The sequence below is a fragment of the Dasypus novemcinctus genome, chromosome 29 (assembly GCF_030445035.2).
Source record: "Dasypus novemcinctus isolate mDasNov1 chromosome 29, mDasNov1.1.hap2, whole genome shotgun sequence".
Taxonomy (NCBI): domain Eukaryota; kingdom Metazoa; phylum Chordata; class Mammalia; order Cingulata; family Dasypodidae; genus Dasypus; species Dasypus novemcinctus.
In genome coordinates, this window is record NC_080701.1 from 39,126,672 (window position 1) to 39,142,893 (window position 16,222).

The following is a 16,222-nucleotide window of genomic DNA, read 5'->3' on the forward strand; positions in this document are numbered from 1 at the left end:
TACTATATTCTACTACAGAATTATTGTGTCTCTAGCAATGGAAATTATAGCATTGATATAATTGATATAATTGATATATCAGTGGCCATGGGAGTTCCTGAAGGCAGGGAGAGGGAAAAAGAGGTGTGATATTGGGGCATTTTGGGGACTTGGAGTTCTCCTTGATGATTTTGCAGGGACAGATGCAGGAAATTATATATCCTGTCAAAACCCAGTGAATGGACTGGGAGAGAGTGTAAACTACAACATAAACTATAATCCATGCTGTGTAGCTGTGCACCAAAATGTACTCACCAACTGCAATGAGTGTACCACATTAATGAAAGAAGTTGTCATTGTGGGATGAGTGGGGGTTGTGGGGAATGGGGTATATGGGAACCTATTTTTTAACGTAACATTTTGTGTGATCTATGTATCTTCAAAAAAACTTTAAAAAAAGAAACAATACATATTGAGCACATACAGAATAAATGAAGTAGAGAATGTTTAAACTTAAGCTAAATGAGGAAGTTCAAATATTCTGAAGGCTGTCATACAAAAAAGTGAGAGTTTGGCTGCTCAGTATTTCTTCAAAAGGCAGAACTTAAACTAAGGAATAAATAGTAGCAAACAACAGGAGGCAGGATAGTTGTGCAAGCATATCACTGATCTAAGAGTTTCTTTTCCAATATCATGCACCTTGCACTTACTTTTCCCTTCTGCTGAAGGGTGGTGTAACTTAACACTTCTAGACATCTTAAATAATTTTCTTGGGAAGCGGACTTGGCCCAGTGCATATGGCATCCATCTCCACATGGGAGGTCCATGATTTGAACCGAGGGCCTCCTTGGCCCCTGTGGAGCTGGCCCATGCAGAGTGCTGATGCCCACAAGGAGTGCCATGCCATGCAGAGTTGTCCCCCACATAGGGGAGCCCCACGCGCAAGGAGTGTGTCCCGTTAGTAGAGCCGCCAAGTGCAAAAGAAAGTTCAGCCAGCCCAGGAGTGGTGCTGCAGACACGGAGAGCTGACGCAGCAAGATGACACAACAACAACAAATAAGAAACGCAGATTCCTGTGCTGCTGACAACAACAAAAGGGGAGATGAAGAAGAACACACAGCAAATGGACACAGAAAACAGAGAACAGCCACCTGGGTTGGGGGGGAAGGGGAAAGAAAGAAATAAAATGAATCTTAAAAGTTTTTTCTTTTGCATTCAAGTAATCCACTGCCAACAGAGAATGCATTCACAGCAGCAAAAAAATCTAAAGCTAACAAACTGTGGTCGCTTGAGACTGCAGGTACCCCAGAAAATCATGTTCTTAAAGCTGTCCATTCCTGTGGGTGTGAACTTAGAGAGGGTGGGCCCTTCTGATTAGATTATTTCAGTTAAGGTGTGACCCAGCTGGTTCCTAATCCTCTTAATGAAGTCCTTTATAAATGGGGTGAATACACTGAGAGAAATAAAAAGAAAGACCAAGAAGCTAAGAGAAAGCCAGAAGCAAGAGGCTAAAGCAATGAAAACCAGAGAAAAAGGAAAGCCCAGCAGATACCACCATTGCCTTGCTATGTGACAAAGGAAGCAAAGATCATTGGCAGCTGGTCTTTAGGGACATTCTCTCAGCTGATGGCACCTTGATTTGCACATTTTTCTCAGTCTCAAATCTCTAAGATCGTAAGATAATAAATTTTCATTGTAAGATCCAGTCCATTTCTGGTATGTTGCATTGTGGTAGCTTAGCAGACTAAATCACTGTTTCTTCAGCTATGTTTTAGTATTCCACATCAATAATTCTCAGGAGGTGGGAAGACATAGAGAGCATATTCTCCAAAGAGGATGAGTCAAATATCCAGCAATTGTGCATTTCCTTCTGTGGGAGGATGTCCTCAATTTCTAAATGAATCTGCTATCAATTAATGGTATAGATGGGATTGACATGTGTGTTTTGGGGAACAAGCAAGGAAAACACAGCTGACCACCAATGCTCTACATTAAACAGGAGAGCTATATTTTAAGTCAACAGGAAATACAAACTAACCACATAACACCAATGTGGCCTATCCAAAGGAATAAAAAATACAAATTGATAATTGTTTCAAAAAATTCAGCATATGTTCTAAGGAATATATATATATATAATATATATACATATATATTATACTCATGTTATATATGTACTTTATCACATATTTAGGAAGGAAGGCTGAAGTGCATAACACACCCAATAAATTGAAAAGCAAAGTTTACATTTTTATATTTGTTGGTATTAAGGACTCTGAAGGTGGATCTTGAAGTCAGAATGCCCCATCAGTTTTCAAGGAAAGCCATGGTGTTGGTCACTCTGACGACCTGCTGTGCATTGGAGATTGGTGGGACTGGGGCAGATCTGGCAAGAGAATAAACCTATTAAAGGAAACATTCAAGGTCCCTGCCACTGGCTTTTTGAGTATAACTCTTTTGTGGTGGAATCAGCTTGCAATTAGTGTTACAATATCCCTTTCACAGCCTCTTCACCATGAAGGCTGACAAAAGCTGCAAAGTCACTGGCATTTACAAAAGGACAGGCAAAGTCATTGGCAATGACACAAGTGTCCTCATTGCATCTCTTCATATCTCCATGATTAGCTGAACCATCTCAGGACACAGGTAGGTATTGATGGTCATAGGATCCCAGGAAAATACCTCCACCAGATTCTATGTCTTATTGACCAAACAACCACAAGTTCAGAATGGGCAGATTTTATAGCAGGTGGCATTCCTTTCCAAAGAGAGTTTGCATTATGCATGTCATTATGGAGCAGATATAAAGCTACAAGCTGACCACATAAGGGTGTAGCAATTCCTCCAGGAGCCTTGAGTCCCTGGTGCTTGTCCTGATGCACTGCATAATCAAGGGAGTGAAGTTCATCTCATCCACAGAGCTTGGACTTATGCACACACTAGACACGAGAGGGTGGGAAGTCCTGGGGATAGCCTAGAATTCTGCTTATCACAGGTTCCCATAGAATTCTTGTCCATATGGCATGGACACTTCCTTCTCAAGGAAGGTATTGGGGACTGAATCATGTGCCCCACAAATGGCAACTTCAGGCCCAAACCCCTGGTCCCATGGGTGTGGGCCCATTTGTAATTAAGATATTTGAAGATGGTATGAGTAAAAGTATGCCCAAATGGAATACAAAGTGAATGTGGGTGGGCCTTATTCCAAAATAGCTGAAGTCCTTACAAGCAAAGGAAAATGGACACAGAAGAAGTGGTCATGGTCAACAGCCAGAAGCTGCAAGTCAGTTGAACTCAGAAAACAAAAGGGAAGATGATGTGCTTTGTATTGTCATGTGACAGATAAGCCAATGGCCCAGGGTACCGGGCAGCCAGCCTCAGAAGGCAAAGGTCTTAATGGGAGAGCAACACCTTGCTAACATCTCAATTTCTGACTTCGAGCCTGAGATTCATGATCCAGTAAGTTTCCATTGTTGAAGCCATTCCATGAATGATGTCTTTTTAGGGGCTGGGAAACTAAAATTGCAGTATTTTTCAAATATGTGACCACAACTTGGATCTCCTCCCAAAACTAGTTCAACGCTATTCAAATATCTTCTCTTCCTTCGGTTATTATACCACTGAAAAGTCTTCCAAATTATACTTACTATAATTATACTTAAAGTATACTTAGTATAATTTTACTTAGACCACACTCTTACATAATGTATTACATTTCACAACAATGCAACGTATTTGTGATACATGACCTATGGGAGTCCTGTGTCATGTTATGCATATTTGTTTTTTAAGTCCACACAATTACTATACACTTTTTCTTTATGTATGTTCATGTACGAATGATATGCTTCAAAAAATTGTTTTAAAAATGGAAAAATAAAGAGAGTTCCACACGCCCATCTTCTTCTTTGGAAGCTCTATAGAGAATCAGGGTCAATCAGGGGTCACCAGTGAGAGAAATATATATACAGGAAGAGATTCCTTTTAAGGAATTGATTCATTTGGTTGAAGGAGGGTGCAGAGCCTGGAAATTCCAGTATGAGGGTAGTTGAAATCTTCTGTCTGTATTCCTTATGCTGGAACTAGAGGAGGCAGTGGAAGGTGTAGTCTTGTGGAAGTACTCCTTATGATACCTGGAATACCCACTTCTCCCTTCTGAGACCTCTCACTGTTTGCATTAGTCCCAATCATATTGTTCGTCATAACTTTCTTTGCTTAGAGTCAAAACATTTTTAGGCACTAATCCCATCTATCAAGTAACTTGGCAGAAACAACTAGGGCAGCTTGTGACAAACAACTGAACACATAAATTAGACATGTTGACACATAAAACTAATCATAAGTGTCTATCCATTGCCAATTGGACACCCACTGACATCTCAGATAAACTATACTTTATCTCCAAATAAAGAGAATAACAAAAGCACATTTCCATCTGACATGATACAACTATCCTGTGTACTACTGAAACTTCACTAATGTTTCTTCAAAATAGGATGCAAGCACTTGGGTGACCAATATTCACTCTTACGCTTGCTATCCTGTAACATAAATACTATGATGCAAAGCTAATACAACTAATCTTATATGGGGATAGGAGAGGGATGAAAAGAAAGACATTTGTTTATACACAAACATATTCATATGCAAAAATGCTTCTAACAAAATAAATATTAATAGCAATTATAGTCCTTGTGGCAAATGGTCACATGATCATAACTGGTAATTACAAACACCTACTTCTATTACACATGCATAATTCATTTCCCTTCAACAAATGAAGTAGCTGGCTATGGTTCTTTCCCTAATGCAGTAACCCATACCTTTTAAATGAATGGTATGGGCTATTAGTAGTCCTGTGCAAATTGACTGTTAGAGTTCACAGGACTACTAATAGCCCATACCGTTCATTTTTTACTTTAATCACAGGGAATGGAAATACAAGTAGATACCCTAAGGAATATCCTGTATTCTGGAATTCTCTTCCTTATTTCCATTTTGAAGTAGCAGTCTAGTTTCCCCTAGGTAATCGGGATCAATAACCTCAGCTAGGACATTCAATCCTGTCTTTACTTGTTGATTCAGAGGCATGCGGAAACCAAAGTGATCTACAGCAATTTTGACTTCCAGTTCAATGAAATCATTTTTTATTTTCCTGGACGAAAAATCATAAGTTTTGGTGATAAGAAGCAAAATACTTGATAGAGTATCACTAGTGAGTTATCTCCATTGCCATCCCTTGATTTCTGGACTCACAAATCATGTCTTTGGGAGAAGCAGTTTGGATATACTCATAGTGGAAACAATTAAAAACAACAGCTGGGGGGGTGCTGGGTTCCTGGTCGGGTGGGGGCTCTGTCCTGGTCCTTAGGGGAGCAGCAGCAGTCCCTCAGGTGCAACGGTAAGAACCAGGAAGGAATGAGGGTCCAACAGGGACCCCTGATACTAATGCCTATGCTTGTGAGCCTATATACTTGAAATAAGAACAAGGCCTAGAGCAACACTGTGCCTAAGAGTTCCCTCCTGACAGTCTCCGTGTTACTCAAATGTGGCCAGTCTAGAAGCCAAACTCAGCATGTAAATGCAATGCCTTCCCCCCAGTGTGGGACATGACACCAGGGGATGAGCCTCACTGGCACCAAGAGATCACTACCAAGTACTAGCTAATGACGTAACTAGAAAAATGACCTTAAATTAAAGGTTCAACACGGACCAGCAGAATATCCCTGTCTACATATAACAGGAGTTAAAGATGCTGTTTGATGTAAAGTAAGGAGGAAATGGAAAAGACAAATGAGTTCATGTGGGTATGAGTTTCTAAAAAGGAGTCTGGAGGTTGTCAGAAGGATTGCCCTTATGCACACCTGAGCAGAGTCTCAGAGACAGATAAAGTAGATACAACCCCAGGTATTGGTCCTTTTGAGGGCTAAAGAGACCCACAGGTTCTATGGTCATGGCAGATGGGGTTCACTGCCATGCCAGTTGGCCCTTCTTTGGAGCTGGTGTTTCTGCATGATGGAGCTAGACTCAGATGGGATCTCTTTTCACAAGACTTTCATGCTGTTTTACTGGAATTGTAGTTGGTGCTGGGGCTTAAGATATATCTAGGGGATTTGAATCTCTGGACTGACAATATGATAGCCAGGCCCTGCCCTCAACAGACGTCAGCTCCTACACTCTGATTTATTGGACTTACCCCACTCAGCTAACATGGAGTTGAAGAATGTCAAACACCACACCATGGAGCCTAGAGTGCCTACAACTGAAAGCAGGAGGATTGCATCCAATATCCATGTGGAATCTAAACCCCCTCTTGACATAGATGTGGAGTGGACACAACCAAGCCAAGATCCACAGGAAGGAGGAATACAGTAAGGATCAGAATGGACTTAATGATATTCTATTCCTGAACTATTGTGGTTAATAATCGAGAAAATGTGGCACTGATGTGGAAAAAGTGGTCATGGTGGCTGCTGGGTGCGGGGAATGAGAGGAAGAGAAGAGATGTGGAGGCATTCTCGGGACTTGGAATTGTCCTGGGTGGTGCCCCAGGGACAATTGGCGGATGTTTTATGTCCTCTCATGGCCCATGGATGGAATGAGGGAAAGTGTGGGCTATGGTGTGGAACTCGGGACATGGGGTGCAGTGATGCCCGGAGATGTACTCACCAGATGCAATGGATGTGACATGATGATGGGGGAGAGTGTTATTGTGCAGGGAGTGGTGGGGTGGGGGCGGTGGGAGCGAATGGGGACGTAATATATTTTTAATGTAATATCTTTTTAAAAAATGAATAAATTGAGCAGAATTTGAAATAAAAAAGGATTGCAATTGAGTGTACATACAGCTTCCTGGAGGACATTTATCTATATCTGCAAGGTATGGCCACCCAGCTAATCCCATAACCGAATCTTCCAAAGGTCAATCCACTGATGTGCCCATTCAGCTGCTCCAGTATGAAAATGAAAGATGAGGGAATTCCATTAGCATATGCTCAGTACTGCATTTCATTAACCATGAAGCGGGTTCCATGATCAGGAGCAAAGCTGTGTGGAATATCAAGATGAAGGATAAGATGTTCTGTAAGTCCACAGATGGTAGTTTTGTCGGGTTGATGTTTTCAGGGAAGAAAAATTCATATTCCGAATAAATGGAGAACTGTGTCTATTTGAATAGGCATTGGTCTGACTGATACATTCGATAAAGTGGCCAGATCCTTAAAAGTGTAATCTGCAAAGGCATGCCTTAGATTCAAAGGAAGAAAGAGTCGGAAAGTAAAAGGATGAAAAAGGATTATCATGTGACAGCAATCATAAAAGAGGTGGAGTGTCTATTGCTTTCCAATATACTAAGTGCGAAAGTTTAAATATTGTGAAGGCTAGGAAAGGTTATGTTCTTGAACCCATCCATTCCCATGAGTGTGGGGTCATTTGATTGGGCTACATCAGTGCAGCGTGACCCAGGTTGGATCTCTACCCATTTGTTGGGTTTATTTAAACTGAGAACTGAAAGAAGAGATAACTCAGAAAGAGAGCCACCACTTTGACCATGCCATCTGAAAGAAAAGAGTTCAGGAATGGCAGTGATTAGCTGCCATCTTGCCTTGCCACATGGCAAGACTCCAGGAACTGCCAGCAGATGACATTGGTTGAGAAAACATCTCTGCTGGTGCCTTGATTTGGACATTTCAAGTCCCTTTGTAAAAACTAACCCATTCCTGGTAACTTTCCATTGGCAGATTTAGCAAACTAAGACAGTATGCTTTAAGGCAATAAATGTTATAAAGACAAAGAAAATTTTTCATAATGATTAAAATGTTATTACATCTTAAAGACATGACAATTGTAAAATATGTTCATGCCTAACAACAGACACTTCAAATGCCTGAAGAAATAACCTGAGAGATTTGAAAAGAGATCATTGAACAGTCATAGTCTAAGGTTTCCATACCCACTCCCAATAATTGATAGAACTACTAGACATGAATTCAGCAAGGTATAGAAGATTTGTACAACATTTTCCACCAACTCTACCTAACTGACATGAACAAAACATTCCATCCATTGGCAGCAGTAAACACACTCCTTTCAAGTACACAGGAAATGTTCTCCAGAATAGAAACTCTGCTGTTCAAATGGAAAAAACAACAAAGCAAAATCCTAAAGTCTGTATAACTTTAAAATTATGAAAAGTATTTTCTCCAACTGCAATGGAATGAAATTAGCATCAACAATTGAAAGGAGTCCGGAAAACCTCCCGATATGTGGAAGTTAATTAATGACCATTGGAATAACCCATGGGTCAATGAAGACATTACAGGGAAATTGCTAAATACCTTAATCTGATCTAAAAAATAACACACCATATCGCAACCTATGGGATGCATCAAAGAGCAAAATTACAGATTTTGGGGAAGATGGCATCAGAGTACACAAGCAGGGCTCAACTCTCACACAAGCAATGGAGAAGGGCAAGGAGATGTCTGAGGGACTTGTGTTGGGGGTTAACTAACCCGGACAGTACTGCCCAAGGCCCAGGAGAGCAAGGGACAGAGAGACGAAGAGCCCGAAATCTCAACTGTGAGGTACTAAACACCCCCAGCAGGAGGAAAGGGCTCCCACCACCTATTCTCAAGGCATGAAGCCTGAAAACCCATGGCTAAGTGCAGCTGACTGAGAGAGGAACAACCATCTCCCTCCCTGGGAAGAGGGAGGGTGTGGCAGAGGACAGAGTGGTTTCTCTTCTGTGAATTTGAGCAGCAGAGCCAGACCAGAAGCTAGGCTAACCTGAGGGTTGTGGCACTACCTTGGAAGTGTTTGCCAGCAAGTGCCATCTGCTAGCCAGTTGGGAACAGCAATGAGAAAAACTGCTTTTAGGTCACTTTTTTCCCAAAACCCTGGGGAAAAAATCTCTCTAACCCATTAGTGAATCCCTTACCTGGTTTTGGTTACATAAGGTTGGCAATTGAAAAGCCTGAGAATGAGGTGAACCAAAACTCAAAGAGCTATTGTGGTCGAACAAGCAATCATTCAATGATGATCTAATACCAATCTTCCTCAAGATGTTCCGAGAAATCGAACAGGAGAGAACACAAAGAAACACACCCTATGAAGCCAACGTCACTCTAATATCAAAACCAGATAAAGATGCTACAAAGAATAGAATTACAGACCAATACTTATAATGAATATATATGTAGCAACATTCCAAAAACACTTCCAAACAGAATACAATGTCACATTAAAAATTATACACACACACAAAATTATACACAGTCAGCCTACTCAACAGGAGAAAATATTGAAAAATATTGAAAATCCCATATCCAACAAGGGATTGGTATCTGTGTCATATAAAGAGACCATACAATTCAATGATGTAAAGACAAGGAAACCGATTTAAAAAGGGCCCAACTATGGAGACACCCAGGTCCTGCAGTCATGACAGATGACTCTGGGGTTCAGTGCCTTGTCAGTGGGCCCTACTCTGGAGCTTGTGCTCCTGAGTGTGATGGAGGTGAACTCAGATGTGACTTCTCTACGCATGCTTCTTATGTCACTTTTCCAGAACCTGACGTTGGTGCTGGGGTTGGTGTGTGCTCAGAAGACTTGAATCTCGGGACTGTCCATGTGCCAGCTGGGACCTGAGCTTTAGCAGAGTTTCAACACCTACTCTCCAGTTTGTTGGACCTAAACCGGTCTGCTGACAGAGAGGTGAGGATTGTCAACCACCACACCATGAGAACGAGAGAGTCTACAATGGCAAGTGGGAGAATCCCATCTTTCAGCGATGTGAGATTGAAACCCTTCTCAATTGTGAGGTGGAGTGGGCATCACCATCCCAGGATCTTCAGGATGGAGGAATAAATTATGGATTACAGTGGACTTACTAGGATTCTAGTATACAATTGTTGTGACCCTAGGAATGGAAGAAGCTGTATCACTGAAGTGGAGACAGTGGCCACGGGAGTTGCTGAGGGAAGGGAAACGGAAGAAGAGGAGTGATGTAGGGGTATTTTTTGAACTCGAAGTTGTCCTGAATGATGTTGCAAGGGCAGATGCAGGACATTAAATATCCTGCCATAATCCACTGAATGGACTGGGAGACAGTGTAATCTACAATGTAATCTATAATTCATGCTGTGTAGCAATGCTCCAAAATGTATTCATCAAATGCAATGAATGTGCCACACTGATGAAAGAGGATTTTGATGTGGGAGGAATGCGAGGGGGTGTGGTGAGTGGGGTAAATGGGAACCTCTTATATTTATTAATGTAACATTTTGTGTAATCTATGTTTCTTTAAAGAAGATAATAATGAAAGCAAACAAACAATAAACATTGTACAATGCATGAGACTATAAATCATCACGAATCCTATGGTGGAAGGTGGACTGTGAGTAACAGAACACATAGAAGAACATTCCCTCATGATCTATGACAAGTATATAATACCAATACAGGCTGGAATTTACCAGATAGGTTGGAGAAAAATAAACCAAATGTAAGATATTGGCTATAGTTACTAGCAATGTTTTGATGATGCTCTTTCATAGTTCGTAATAATTGTTTCACAAAAATGCAAGGTGTTGGTAATGTATGGGAGCCCTCTATGATGATATGCATAATTTTTGTACTTCACAACTTACACTATACATTTTGTTTATGGATTTTCATATATGAATGATGAACTTCAATACAAAAAAGTAAAAAAGAAAAACAACAACAACAAAAACTCTACACCACAATCAAGTGGGTTGTATCCCAGGGATAAAAGGGTGTTCGAACACAAGAACATCAATTCGTGTTATACACCACATTGAGAATTTGAAGAAGAAAAATCATACGATCCTCTTGATTGCTGTAAAACAATCATTGGACATAGAACAGAACCCTTTCTTGATTAAAAAAAATCTTCAAAAGATAGGAACAGAAGGAAGCTTTCTCAATATGGTAAAGTTCCAACATGAGAAACTCAAAGCCAGCACTGTACTGAGCAGGGAAATACTGAGATCTTCCCTGCTGAGATCAGGAGCAAGACAAGAATGCCCCTTGTCACCACTGTTATTCAATATTGTGCTAGAACATCTAGCTAATCTGGAAGGGTAAGAGGCCATGAATAGATCAAAAATACATATTTAAAAAGAACACGAGGATTATGTGAACATGGCCAATGAGCTAGGCAGATAAATCTTAGCTCTCACTAGAACAACTGAGAGGGAGTCAAGGTTACCTTGCTGACCTGCATTGGGGTACAGCAGACCAGGACAGTGCTTCACAAAATAATCTCTCAGGGTACAGCAGACCAGGACAGTGCTTCACAAAATAATCTCTCAGACCACAATGAAATGAAGCTGGAAATCGGTAAGGACCAGAGAACCAGATTAGGCACAAAGATATGGAAGTTAAACAATGCACTCTTAGACAAACAGTGGATGACGGAGGGAATGTCAAAAGAAATCAGGAACTCCCTTGGAATGAACGAAAATGACAACCCTACATATCAAAACCTATGGGATGCAGCAATAGCTGTGCTGAGAGGGAAATTCAGAGCCATAAATGCATATTTCAAAAAAGAAGAAAGAGCTAAAATTAAAGATGGACCTGAACACCAGAAGGAATTAGGAAAAGAACAACAAACTAGCCCAAAAGGAAATATAAAGAAGGAAATAACAAAGATTAGAGCAGCTCTAAATAAAATCAAAATTTTAATAGCAGTAGAAAAAAACAAAACAAAACAAAACAAAATCTGGTCCTTCAAGAACACCAAGCCCTTAAATAGACTAGGAGAAATAAAAGGGAAGATGCAAATATGCAAAACAAGAAATAAGGAAGGGGATATCACCACTGACCCCACAGACATAGAGTAGTATAAAAGGAAAATTTGAAAAATTATATACCAACAAGATGGATAATTTGAGGAAATGGACAAATTCTTAGAAACACACAAGCAGCCGACATTGATAAATAAAGAAATTGATCAACTCAACAGAAAAATCACAAGCAATCGTAAAGCATCACTGATCAAAAACTTACCAACTAAGAAGAGCCCAGGAATAGATGGCTTCATAGTTGGATTCTACCAAACATGCTGGAAATAACACTAATCCTACTTCCAAGAAAAATTGAAGTGAAAGGAATACAACTGAACTTATTCAGTGATGACAACAGCCCCCGAATACCAGAAACAAACAAGTATGCCACGAGAAAGGAAAACTAAACACCAATCTCTCTAATGAACCTACATGCTAAAATCCTTAACAAAATACATGCTTATCACATTCAACAACACATTAAAAGAATTAGACCCCATAGCCAGGTGTGCTTCATCCCTGGTATGCAAGGATGGTTCAACATAAAATCAACCAATGTTTTACACCATATAAACAGATCAAAAGGAAAAATAACATTATCACCTCTATAGATGCATAAAAACATTTTACAAGATACAGCACCCTTCCCTGATAAAAACACTATAAAAGATAGAAAAAGAAAGAAACTCTCTGAACATGATAAAGGGTATATATGAAAAACCCACAACTAACCTTACATAAAATGGTGAAATTCCAAAATTTTTTCCTCTAAGATCAGGAACAAGACTAGGATGCCCTCAATCACTGTTCCTATTTAAGACTGTTTCACAAGTACCTGCTCAAGCAGTTGGGCAAGAAAAACCTATAAAATGCATCAAAATTCAAAAGGAAGAAGTAAAAATTTCACTATTTGCAGATGACATGATCCTGTAGAGAGAAGGCCCTGAGAAATTGACAAAAAGCCTCTAGAGCTTATAAATGAGTTCAGTAATGCCACAGGTTATAAGATCAATGTGCAAGAATCAGCAACATTTCTGCACACCAAAACGAGCAATCTGTGGAGAAAATCAAGAAAAAAATACCATTTAAAATAGCAACTAACTGGAAGATAGGCTTACAGGAAATTGGGGGGTAGAGGAAGGATATAAGCTGACATCTACATAAGGGAAATCTATGATAAGCTGGAGGTAAGTATGTGTACAAGGAAGAGATAAAATGGGGCCATAGGGTTACCTTTGCATGGGGCTTTGTGGGTTTGAGGGGGGTTAGGGATGGGCGGATGGGTAATATTGCCCCAAAAATTGGGGGGAGTGTGGGGCAACATACAAACATAGGAGACTGTCAGGTGTTGGTTGAGAGTATAATGCTGAGAAAACCTTTTCAAAATTTAATTAGGAAAGTTACCTTTTTAAGATACTCAAAGGGGATAATCTGATGCAGGACAGACTCCTAGGGAATATCTGAATGCTCATTTTGCCAGAGTGGGTTATACCATTGGGTAGAGACCCATATAATGAGAGTGAAGGTAGACGAACACCCTGGGGAGGACTAATGCCATCAAATAGAGGGAACTGTATCTCTCAAGAGAAAGGGTGGCTCCCTGGACATTAGGGCAGTTGAGCAAGTCAAGCCCTCAACACTGTTGGAAGTATCTCTGAACATGGCTCCTCAAGAAATGAAGATTGTCACTGTGGGTCCCAAGGGGAGGGGGAAATAGATATTGAATAGATGGAACCAAAGTAAATGTGAGGGCAAAAGAAGTGTTTCACAAGAGTACACAAGGATGGATATAAAACATGTAATATTACACCAAAAACATATAGGGGACGAGAGGCTAATAATGTAAACCATAATGTAAAACATAGGATAACTAAAAAATTTAGAAAACTGTATAGCCTGAAGTATAAACCACAATGTAAACACAAATGTTACCTTGTTTGAAAGCTATTGTCTCAATATCTGTACATCAGTTTCAGTAAATATGATATGAATAAGTTAAAAGATTATTGCTGTAAAAAAGGTTTTATAATGGATATGTGGGAGTACTGTATATTGTATATATGAATTATTGTGATCTAGGGCTCTTATGAAGAGAAGCTTAATAATTAGGAAAAAAGAAAAGAAAAAGATAGAATGTAGAATTTTTCCAAATCAATATTTATTCTATATGTAACCTTTAAACTCATCGCTATGTTCCATTTTACTAGTAAGGGAACCTGACATTATATTGGGCTTCACTTTTCAGGAAGTTTTGGATCACACAGTGGTTTGACAATGGCAGTGGAGGAATACTGGTATGGGATGTTATTGAGAGGGGACATATGGTTGACAGGGAGTTATACAGGGCATGTGTCCAGGATGCATGGAAATGTTTGGATATACTCATAATGGCAACAATTAAAAACAACAGCTGGGGGGGTACTGGGTTCCTTGCCGGGGGGGGCTCTGTCGTGGTCCCTAAGGGAGCAGCAGCAGTCCCCCAGGTACAATGGCAAGGACCAGGAAGGAATGAGGGTCCAACAGTAAGCCCCTGACACTAATGACTATGCTTGTCAGCCTATACACCTGAAATAAGAAGAAGGCCTAGAGCAGCACTGTGCCTAGGAGTTCCCTCCTGACAGCCTCCATGTTACTCAAATGTGGCCAGTCTCGAAGCCAAACTCAGCATGTAAATGCAATGCCTTCCCCCCAGTGTGGGACATGACACCTGGGGATGAGCCTCCATGGCACCGAGGGATCACTACCAAGTACCAGCTAATGACGTAATTAGAAAATGACCTTGAATTAAAGGTTCAAAGCGGACCAGCAGAATATCCCTGTCTACATATAATAACAGGAGTTAAAAATGCTGTTTGACCTAAAGAAAGGGGGAAATGGAAAGGACAAATGAGTTTATATGGCTATGAGTTTCTAAAAAGATTCTGGAGGTTGTCAGAAGGATTGCCCTTATGCACACCTGAGCAGAGTCTCAGAGACAGATAAAGTAGATACAACCCCAGGTATTGGTTCTTCTGAGGGCTAAAGAGACCCACAGGTTCTATGGTCATGGCAGATGGAGTTCACTGCCCTGTCAGTTGTCCCTTCTTTGGAGCTGGTGTTTCTATGTGATAGAGCTGGACTCAGATGTGATCTTTTTTCACAAGCCTTTCATGCTACTTTTCCGGAATTGTAGTTGGTGCTGGGGTTTAAGTTATATCTAGGGGATTTGAATCTCTAAACTGACAATATGATAGCCAGGCCCTAAGCCTCAACGGACTTCAGCTCCTGCACTCTGATTTATTGTACTTACCCCACTCAGCTAACACGGAGTTGAAGAATGTCAACCACCACACCATGGAGCCTAGAGTGCCTACAACTGAAAGCAGGAGGATTGCATCCAGTATTCATGTGGATAATCAGCCCCCTCTTGACATAAATGTGGAATGGACACAACCAAGCCAAGGTCCACAGGAAGGAGGAATACAGTAAGGATTAGAGTGGACTTAATGATATTCTATTCATGACCTATTGTGGTTAATAATCGAGAATGAGGGGAGGAGGCAAGATGGTCGCTGAGTGAACTTGCCTTTGCAGTCGGTCCCAGGAAGAGACGGCTGAGCGTGGCTGCAGGCTCTCCAAGGTGGGGCTTTTTCAGGATTTTTGCAGGGCAGAAGTGCCTGGACATCGATTGGGTGGAAAGGTAATGGAGAGGATTGGTCTAGTAGATATAATTTGGGTTCTATTGCCCATAGGTGAGACCTGCACATGGGCTCCTCCCTATTGGGGGTGGGGGGAACCGCGGTCCAGCCTGGCGGCACCACTTTTAGATGGCTCTGAGCTGTTAAGGAGTTCGCAAGTTCTGGGAGAGCTGTTGGTGGGTTGATGCAATGGGTCGCCTTTGCGGATCGATTTGGGAAGATAGACGGTGTTTTGTTGTGAAGCGGGAGAAACTTGTGATTGTGAACATAAACAATAGTGCTTCTGCCTGAAGCCCCGCCTCCAAAAGCCCGGCAGCCAGTCTCCAACCCAAATAGGCTGTAGGCAATAAAGAGACATAATCGGAAAGTTGTTTTAGGCTGCGGCAAGGGAGGGGGACACGTCTGTCTGGAAGCCGATTAGGGAATATTTTGCGAAATTTGGGAATTCCGGTTTTGGAATCTGGTTTCGGTGTCACAGGCCGGGCTTCGGATCTGTACTAGTAAAGTGGCTGCGGTGTAGAGGCGCCCTCTAGTGGCAGTGGTTTGGAATCACAGGATGGGAGCTGTCCAAAAGCTGAAGTGAGATATACTCATACTAATGAGCCCAGCTAAGTAAATGAATTGCAGGGTTCAGTCATAATATAGAGTTTGCGGATCTGACTTCCCCCATAGGGCTGGCACCCAGCTGTGGTGATCCCTGAGGGCTGTGTTACACTGTGGGGCTCCCAGGCTTCCTGTTGACCAGATTGGAGG

The 16,222-nt window shown here is 41.2% G+C and overlaps 1 pseudogene; it reads right to left on the minus strand.

The window, feature by feature from the left end:
• Nucleotides 1-2,244: 2,244 nt before the first annotated feature.
• On the minus strand, nucleotides 2,245-2,828 carry LOC131276597 (COP9 signalosome complex subunit 8 pseudogene; annotated as a pseudogene).
• Between the last annotated feature and the right edge of the window lie 13,394 nt (nucleotides 2,829-16,222).